This window comes from Helianthus annuus, chromosome 14 (genome assembly GCF_002127325.2).
Source record: "Helianthus annuus cultivar XRQ/B chromosome 14, HanXRQr2.0-SUNRISE, whole genome shotgun sequence".
In the NCBI taxonomy this organism is placed as follows: domain Eukaryota; kingdom Viridiplantae; phylum Streptophyta; class Magnoliopsida; order Asterales; family Asteraceae; genus Helianthus; species Helianthus annuus.
In genome coordinates, this window is record NC_035446.2 from 87,476,123 (window position 1) to 87,487,152 (window position 11,030).

The 11,030-nt window shown below is 34.2% G+C and overlaps 1 pseudogene; it reads left to right on the plus strand.

Annotated features, from left to right (window-relative positions):
• Positions 1-1,209: 1,209 nt before the first annotated feature.
• LOC110905561 lies at positions 1,210-2,417 on the plus strand (annotated as a pseudogene).
• The last annotated feature ends 8,613 nt before the right edge of the window (positions 2,418-11,030 follow it).

Genomic DNA, 11,030 nt, shown 5'->3' on the forward strand with positions numbered 1-11,030 from the left:
GGTGTTAGGCGTAACGAGTGTAACGAGCAGTAACAACGCACGAAAGTGCGGGTTGTTACGAAAGTGTTGTGTTTTGTGTTATTTTATCAAACAATGTTCACTTACATTTTGTAATTACGTTTCTTCTTGCGTTATGGATTATAGAGAATTTGAAGTTTTATAATAACACTTGATAAAAAAATGTAGAAGTTTTATGATACTAATTAAAAAAAATGTTGACGTTTTATACTAACACTTGATAAAAAAATGTAGAAGTTTTATAATACTAATTAAAAAAAATGTTGACGTTTTATAATACTAATTAAAAAAAATGTTGAGGTTTTATACTAACACTTGATAAAAAATGTATAAGTTTTATAATACTAATTAAAAAAAATGTTGATGTTTTAAATAATAATTAACAAATAAAAATGTTGCCATTTTTTTAAATATATTAAATAAAAAATCACATTTATATACCTTCCTCTTATAACAATAAATAATAATAAATATAAATGTTTATATTTTTTTTATTTTAACAACAATTTAAAAATATATATATATAAAGTTTTTTTTAAATAATATTTCACTCACTTGAAAACCCTCCATACCCTTTAAATTCCACATAAAAGAGCCAATGATTGGGCAATCATTGGCTGACACCCACTCATTGACAATTAATAGGATGTGTGAAAAAGTAACCAAAAAGTAAACGTATAGGGCAATGAGGGGGATTATCAGGTGGGTCCATTTTCAGACGTATAGGGCAATGACGGGTGTATAGGGTTAGGAGATGTGTGGATAAATTGAGGGGATGTGTGGATAACCAAAGCCTTTTTTAAACACCCTTTTAGCCCTAATAAAAGTCATTATGAACTAATTTTAAAAATCAGATTATTTATTTTCTTAAACGAACTAGTGCAAGTAATGTTCCCTCAATTCAAATCGTTTAATGACAAATCACGGGATTCACCTTTCTACGCACGTAATATTAATCAACGAATCAGTATAAAATCTTGAAAAATAAATGAAACAACGACTCAGATTGTAAATTTGAATTTTGTAGATATACTTATCACGTATTTAGAGAACTTATATTAAACAGTAATAATTTTCAGTTACAAATAATAGAACTTATTTTATAAACACCGACATTCTGTACACAATAAAATTCGTATAAATAAGTAACACACCCTAATTTCATATTCACCATACTACTAAATAAATTGCTTCAAAACTCACTATCTATACGCTATGGAGAAATACGAAAGAATCATGGAAATTGGACGTGGGGCTTATGGAGTTGTGTGGAAAGCCATGAATAAGCAAACTGGTGAACTTGTTGCGATCAAGAAACTCATCGAAGAATATCACACAGCGGAAGAGTGCATGAACCTGAGGGAAGTCAAATCACTCATCAAGATGGCCAATCATCCGAATATCGTAAAACTCAAGGAGATCATACGAGAAAACAACACATTGTTCTTGATATTCGAATGCATGGAATGCGATCTCTACAAGTTTACGGCTGCAAGAATGAAACCTTTCTCCGAAACAGAAATCAGGAACTTGTGTTTCTAAATCTTTCAAGGACTTGCACACATGCACCACAAAGGATACTTTCACCGTGATCTCAAACCGGAGAACCTTCTTGTATCTAACAATCTGGTAAAGATCAGTGATCTTGGTATGGCACGCAAGATGAATGGTAAACCGCCATATACGCATAATGTTACAACGTTGTGGTATGGTGCCCCGGAGGTCTTTCTACGTGCGCCATATTACAATTCTTCGGTTGATATGTGGGCAGCTGGTGCAATCATGGCTGAGTTATTTACCAACCAACCATTGTTTCAAGGTTCTTTTGAATCAGATGTAATGTATAAAATCTGCCGAGTGCTAGGCACCCCAACTGAAAGTACATGGTTCTCGGGACTTGATCTTGCTAGAAACATATGTTATCGGTTTCCTGATTTCCCTGGTGTGCGGTTTTCTGAACTATTGCCGACTGCAAGCTCTGATGCGGTTAATCTTATTGCTTCACTACTTTCATGGTGTCCTTGTGAAAGGCCCACAGCCATGCAAGCGCTCCAACATCCTTTCTTTCATGGGTGTTATCGCATGCCTCCAACCGTCCACCTTGAAGACACATGTTGTAACATTCTTAATTCCGTACCACTCGTGTTCAGAATTGCTAGGCAACGAGAGCTGTTGAAGGAGACAAGAAGCTTAAGAAGTTGTGTGAGTGGGTCAGAAAGAGTGGATGCAAGTGAAGATCCGATTCACAAGCTCCTGTTAAATCCATTTGTGTTTTTGAAGTAAAAGATGTTTTGGATATAATAGAGTCGAAATACCCTGAACGTATATGGAACTGAGGTTAACTTTGTGTATAGGGTTTTAATTTGTATTGGATTTGTTCTGGTTAATCAATATTGAATGACGTTTTGAATGCTTAGTACATGTGTTTTTTTATTAGAAGATTTGATGACACTTAAAATGTAAAACATACGGAATTGTACACAAAATTTGTGAGTTTACTTGTCCAGAAACATACGGAACTGAACAATATTTGTGAGTAGCTGTTAACTTCTTTTTTAGTGGTGGAGTAGTTCGAAAAAGACTTGTTCCTTAGGGGAGGGGGGTGGTCACTAGTGACCATTTTTCCATCACTCACAATATCCAATCATCTTCCGTCATGTCAGCAACCATTTTTCCATCACTCACAACCTTATTTAGTGGGGGTGGTCATCACTCACCACCGTACACCCAACAATTTCCCCCCAACCAACAGTACACTCACAAAAAAAACCATCACGGCGTTACAAAAATAACGAAAACGGGTTTTCGTTATTATATAACTCGTTATACTTGGAGGTGGGGGTGGGATTTATTTATTTATTTATTATTATTAATAAACTTGTTGCGGGTATTAACTGAGAGACGGGTACATGGACCAGGTGAGACAAGTACACTCATCTCGCCACTTGTCGTGCATGCACCTGTGCTACGCCACTTGTTGCGCATGCACACTTGCATCGCCACTTGTCGCGGATGCGTAGTCTCTTTGCCACTTGTCGCACATGTATATGCATATCCGCCACTTGACAAACAATATTGAATGACGTTTGTTCTAGTTAATCAATATTGAATGACGTTTTGAATGCCCAATGACAAACAACTGATATTAATACTTAGTCATGAATGTGTAGATGCAATCGTACACTTATAAAGTGGATATTGTTTAAGTTCTATGGAATGGAATATATTTAAGAGTTGGTTTAGGGTTATGTGAGTTTATGGTTAAAAATCATACTCTATATTAGTGTGTAGATAATTTGAAAAAAAAAATATTTGCTATTTGATGGGTATTACTCTTTTATTCCAGCCCTAAGGGGGGTAGGGGTGGTTATCACTCACCACCCATTTATCACTCACAACATCCAATTTGGTAAAACAGGAGCCGTCTGAATCCGATTTGCTCCATAATTCGTCACCGAATCTGTGAGATCTGGTTGTATCAAAATCAACGAAGCGGAAGGAACGAGAGAAATATGTTTGTATTGTTTTATGAATTCATTCACCATTGTTACACTCATACACACTTGTTTCAGTTTTGACTAATTGAGTTTAGTTCCATCACCTGTGAACAAATTAGTTAAATCATCGGCTAAGAAGATCAAAAAGTGTCCCGAATAATGATAATGATGATGAAGAGCTTTCGTACGCTCATGTTCATATTCGGAGAGGTCAAGCAACCGATAGTCATAGTTTTGCAATCAAAATCTAGACACTAACCACAAAGTCTTTATAGTTCGACACCATTTTTACCACTAGCAATATAGCTAGAGGTACTAAGAAACACACTATAAATCGATCATTGAGCCCTATCATTGTTTCAAATACTCATATTTAGGTACCATTATTATTGCTTTTCTAGACTTTGGATCGCTTGTCCTCAGTGGGCTGGCTGACCAAAGTTTTTTAATTTTTTTTTTCAATCGGGTCCTCATTTTCAGTGTTAAGACTTTTCACCAACTGACGTTAGAACTTTTGGGTCGGTCGGCGATCGGGTCGGGGCAGGGCGATGAACATAATAAAACACAATATCATAATAAAAACGTATGATCATTACTCATTTTTTAAACACACAATAAAAGTACAATGCCAAAATTCGAAATGTAAACAAAAACAATAAAAAAACATTTATAAGTTGTTCCCTGCGTAAGGATACATGATTACATGTTTGCCTACTTTCCTTAAACAAGTAACAAACCAAGCAAAGTTACTTCCATCAGAATTCAGTTATTTGGTTGTATCCTTTAGACTCAAAACAAACAGCCGAGATTATACTTTGGAGACCTGTTATGCACTAGGAAAACGCTTAGTCAGGCTGTTGCGCATGCGTGTGTTTGTTTTTTTTCTTTTCAATCTCATTCTTTAAAAACATTAATGTTAGTTTGAATTTAAAAAGACCAAAAAAAACAAGTTTTATAAGACTAGAACTCTTGACCTCTTTGTTTGAAAAAAAAAGGATTTACCACCATGTTAGGAAAGCAAAATGATTTACCAATTCTCTATGGGGTCCTTAAAAAAAATATAACAGTTCTACTAGATTTTTTAGAAACATTAGGGTACGGGGACCTAGACCCACTCTATATAAGTCTGCCCCTACTTGCCTCAATGTTGTGATATTTAGTAACATAACTGTTTCTTTTTTTTTTTTTTTTTTGAGTTTGCATTTGTATTAGTTTACATCATACATTTGCTTTTCCTAATGACTATGATGGTGCACCTTATAAAGGAGAGGTTTTAACATGTCTTGGTGGTGCGACCATGATGGTCACTAACCACACATAAGCAGTTAGATATAAACACATATGAAATCTCAAATGCTTAAGTTGAAAAAAAGTAAATGTTTAGATCTTGGCTTAATTGATTTATCTTTGATTTTACAATCTTTTGATAAATTTTGATGCGTAACATATGTATGGTAGTTAGTGTGAGTCTATATGGTATATATGATGTCTGTGTTATTTACACTAACAAACAACTGATATTAATACCCAGTGATGAACGTTGTAACGTTTTTAACTTCTTTTAATTAATGTGTAGATGTGATCGTACACTTATCAAGTGGATATTGTTTAAGTTCTATCAAATGGTGTAAATTTAAGAGTTAGAGCATTCTCATCCAATTCATCAAAACTTGTGAGGGTGAGTTTTTATATTGTAAAGGGTTTAAAAAGTGGTTGTGAGTGGAGGAGAGAGAAAATGTTACTGTTCATTTGTATATTTGGGGGGACACTGTTCACCCAGTATAATTTTTTTAATATATATTGAAAGTGGTTGTGAGTGAATGAAAGAGAAAAAATGTGATGATAATATCATTTAATTGAAAATGAGAGAGAAAAAGTATTTGTTTTTAGTGGAAATATATTGATATAGGAGTTGTTTTTTAGTGGAATGTATGTATAATTTGATGGATTCGATGAGAATGCTCTTAGTTGGTATGTGAGTTTGTCATTAAAAATTATATATTAGTGTGTAGATTATTTTGGGAAAAAAAAATATTACCTATTTGATGGTTAATACTCTTTTATTCGAGCCCTAATAACTTTATTGCATTGAAAATTTAACCCCCACAAAAGTCAAAACAAACAACCGAGATTACCTTTGAATTTGTCCTTCTCTTAAATACAAGCCTCACTTCCTTAATACCATCTTCACACAAGAAAGGCACAAAAATCCTTCATTTCTTCAACCATTTAAATCAAAATTCTACTTTGGAGACATGCTATGCACTAGGAAAATGTTTAGAGAGGCTGTTGTGCATTCTTTAAAAACTCTCTTAAATACAAGCCTCACTTCCTTAATACCATCTTCACACAAGAAAGGCACAAAAATCCTTCATTTCTTCAACCATTTAAATCAAGATTCTACTTTGGAGACATGCTATGCACTAGGAAAATGCTTAGAGAGGCTGTTGTGCATTCTTTAAAAACCATTAGTGTTACTTTGAATTTACAAATACCAATAAAGCAGGTATTATAAGACTAGAACTTCTGACCTCTTTGTTGGAAAATAAAGGGATTTACCACCATGTAAGGCATAATCTTGAAAAATATGATGTCTATCTTATTATTTTTATGGGGTCCTTAAAAAATTAATATAGCGGTTCTATAAGATTTTTTTAAAACATTAGGTTCCAAGGACCCCCGACCCACTCTATGTGAGTATGCCCCTGCTTGCCCTCTATAACGCTTCGCATTTTCGTACCTTCTAATTATAGCTAGTCGTATTATACTTTCCCTATTTTGACATTTGTACTCTCGTTATATCCTATTTTGTTTCAAATTGTAATCCGAGACTTGAAATCATAATGAAAACTTATTGGTGTTGATCATATTCATGTTATAATTCTATGTTATGTGCGCACGACTTATTACATTTGAAAACACGTTAAACAAGTTCAAACTTGTGAAAACTGTGGAAAGATATCCTAATTTAATTCGTTATAATTTATTTAGTTATTGTTTAAATTAATTAATGGATTTAGATTAATATTTTTAGTTTAAATCTAAGTTAATTAAATTAATTAAGAAAAATCAGTTAATAAAGTCAGTTAACACAGTTAGTTCAGTTGATGAAACTTCAGGGACTAAACTGCAATTAATAAAACTTAAAAAGGATAAAAATCGGCAAGAAGAGCCTAAGCCCGGATCGAACCGCCGTCCCACATCTCACACACACGCGCACTAACCAGATGGGCTACCATCATCGCTTTGCTGGTATAAACTCTCTATCTATTTAATTATATACTCGATTAAGCGAATTCCATTTGAACTTATTTGCCGCCCAGAAATTCAGCAAGATGCGTTGACCCAATCTGTTTCCAATTCTTCTCTGATTTCTCGAGAATTGGCGGAGGTTTCCGCGTTTCCCCTATTCGAATCAATCACGATCGACTTTCCAAGATTACGAGACCATTTCCAAACTTACAAGACGCCTTCGATTCACTATATAAACCGAGCCTCACAAGCCACTCTCTACACCCTCCACATCACTCAAACCACCTTCACGCTTCGAGCATAGCCGCAAAAGTTTGGGACTCACCGGAGCTCAGAGACGACATCACAACGCCTTTCTACATCTACCTGCTACTCGCCAGAATTTTGCTGGAGCATCGGAGTCGCTGGAATTGTTACGGTATACATTTCTTGTTCCATTTTGTTATGTTCGTTCAAATCTCCTGTTGATATAATACTCTTACTCCATTCGTTTTGTTTTGAACTTCTCGTTTTAGTACGTACATATAACAGTTCATGTAACCATGAAGATGATTCTGTTAGTCGATTTATATATATATATATATATATATATATATATATATACATATATATATATATATATATATATATATATATATATATATATATATTTTCTTATAATTCGAGACCAATCCATCTTTGTTTTTCGCAACTATAACTTTCGTTTATTCAAAACTAGATTTGATCAGTTTTCTTAACTCAAAACACTAGTAGCTTGAATATTGAACAATTTATAGCAGCAAGTTATGTTCAAATAAAATAAACAAAATGATATTCAGTATTATTTCTACTAAGATTATTGCTACAGTTAATATTATTATTATTATTATTACTATTAATTATTGTTATTATTAGTCTATTATTGATAGAATTTAACATCCTTTTTATTAAAGTTAATATTACTATTATTTGTATCATTTTATTATTATTAATTAATACTCTCAATTTATGTTAATGGTTATATGAAAACCTTTATCAATTAAATCCTAATCGAAACATCTACAAATTAGTTAGCATGTAATTGGAACGTACCCTTATATATATACTAAGCTCGATTAATACATAAGTGATACCTAGCAAAATAACAAAATTCAAATCAATAAATATTAATAAGTTCGTTATTTTAAATATTTAGGTTAACCTCTCACGTTCGTCCTCTTGGATTTCTTTACTCGTGCGTTATTTTACAAGCAATCGCAACGCAACCACTGTGAGTATTGTCACACCCCGACCATGTAAAACAACAAAACGTGGCGGAAACATCGGGGAGTGTTGTAACAGAATCATTGTTTCATAACACATGGAAAATTGAAATGTTGTTTATTGATTAAAAGAGTTACATGCCTTAACAAACAAATAAATATAACATAATTAACTAGTCTTGCATCTTTTATTGTCACTAAGGCCCAAGTCCGCCTATGTGTATCTTGATTAATCCTATGCATCTTCTCCTGAAACACATGTGAAAATAGGTACGTCAGCATAAAAATGCCGGCGAGTACATAGGTTTTATTGATTTAGGATTCATGACTTATAAGTTTAGAAAAAGTTGTTTAACGAAAAGTCAGTCATGATCCTTGTAAAATGTTTTGTTTTATAAATCATTTGAAAAGCGATGATAGATATGTATATTTAAAAGAATAATGTAAGGTTAAATGAATAACCAAGCAAAATGAATTTGTATAAAACAAACTGTTTTGTAAAACAATGTCTTGTGAAAAATATGTTATTTGTATAAAATGTATAAGTCCAAATTGAATGATTTAAATAACGCAACGAAATCTAATATAATACAAGCACTTATATATAGGAAGTACCAGCGGCGTATCCACCATGCTTGTATCACATTACACACGTCTCGTTACTCAAATCACTTAACCAAACAAACCACCAATGTAAATTGCCCATGTCTAAACCATTTGTCAAATGTCTTTGTGAAAACCATGTCAAAATGTTTATGAAATGTATATGTCAAATGTCAATCATGTAATGTGTAAACAAAATGTCATGTATGGCAAGTGATATATGTATCAACTAAACCATAGGTAAAAATGCACAAGACAATGTATTGAAGTAAAACTTGGTTTAAATCAATGTTATGTTTTGTGGAAATGCATGCTATACTGATACTAACATTTATGCGGTGTGTTAAACGCATACATTCAAGCCTTGAGACAGACGAATAACCCTAAGTAAAGGTTATCAAAAGAAATGTTTTCGGATTCAGTCATTCCTTTCATACAAACCAACCCAGGGTGTCAGGAACGGGATTTGTCAAGTCCTACGGTACCATTACTTACTACCGAGCGGCGTAGCTAATGTTAATAAATGTATATAAGTCCCGTTTTTACAAACCAAATGTCATACCGAATGTAAGCATGCGATGTGATGTGAATGTACTAAGTATGGACTAAATGAACATACATAGCATGAAAAGGTAAATGTAAATCAAATGTACTAAGTATGCTAAGTTAACATACAAAGCAGAAAAGTCATGTAAAACAATGTGCTAGCATGTTAAGTAAACATACATAGCAAAACATAATGAAATCATGTACTAATAGTGTACTAATGAAAATAGCAAGTATATGATATGAAAACATGAAAAGCATGAAGCTAACAAGTAGGCACATGTGTTTCACCCCAAAACGTTTGAAAAACAGTAAAAGGGGGGACTATGTACTCACTTGAGGGTTCTTAGAAGTCTTGAACAACAACCAAGCAAAGCTAGAGGGATCACCGAATCAAACGACACCCTATATAGATAACTACATAAATAACCGGACCTAAATCGGGGGATTGGATAGTATGAGGTTTCGTAAACCAAATGAGTATTGGAACTCATATGATATGGTTAATCAAAGCCCACATACTAAAATGAAACCTAACCTAAGTGCTTACGACCCATTACGACCCGTTTAGGTAGCTTATGCTACTTTAACACGCCATTTGCGTATAACGCGTTCGGACCGCTTAACTAGTCCTATGACAAGTATTATATGCCTTAACATGTCTAATATTGTTGCTAAATCAGTTTAGATGTCAAAAATTAAGTTACATATGCTTAAATGAATTTATGCGTAAAAAGGGTATTTTGGTAATTTACCTAAGGCATGTAAACTACCTATCATACAACTACTTAAACGACGGGACCATAAGGTATAACCTCGGAAGGTTATTACCTATACCACTATGGTCACCTAATGTGTTTGGTCGGACCCTAATGGCGACCAAATGGGTCGGGTTCGAAAGTATAAGCGATTGATTAGATCGCTTACCTTTACGACCCTAAACAAGCACTAATCTAAAAGCGACGAGCTAAAAATTCTAGAATATGTTTAGTAAAGTTAGAAAACAGGTTTGGTATTAAAACAAACGGTTTTAATACCCTAGAGTAGTTTGGTTACAAAATACGCGAGAAAACGCATTTTGGCCGAAACTACGACTCGTCACTGAGCCTAGATAACGTGGTAATCAATGGGTATAGTTACTCGGGACTAAAACCATCAAGATTACGCTTACGTTAGGAAGTTCAAACGAACTTCGCGTTGACCATAAACTGGTCAATGCAGAAAGTCAAACACAGTTTGACTTTAACGCTAAAACGAACGAAAAACGCGAAAGAATACTTACAGAAGGTCCCAGCAAGATTGATTTCCAAGTATTTCTTAGGTATGAAGTGATAACCACTCCAACTTAGAGAAAATCTCAGAAATCAAGTGAGGAAAGAATGAAGTGGGTGAGGGTATTTATAGGAAAACCAAGACCGTTAGGATCGTTCATCGCGAAACGTGCTTCGATCTCGGCCGTACACATGGGCCCATTGTTTTGGGGAACCTTGGGCACCCATAGATTCAGCCCATGGATTGAGAATACCATTTGCAATTAGGTTTTGAAGTGCATAACAGCTGGAAACAGGCTGGATTCACAGTTTTGAAGAACTGGGCATCTCACGCGGACCGCGTAAGAGTTTAAGGTAGTCTTACGCGGGCCACCTGGCCAACTATTACAGAATTGCAGTTTTGGTCCCTGAACTTCAGAAACACGTGTTTTGATGCATTTTTGGCACGTTTAAGCCCCGTTAACCTCATTTCAAAGCTCTAAAATGATGTTAAAGTATAGGGGACATGAAATATGCTCAAAAATATCTCGGATGTCGGTTCGTTTGGTCGTACGGTTGCGTTGTTTGGTTAATTACGACGGAAGTCGTAACGAACGCAAAAA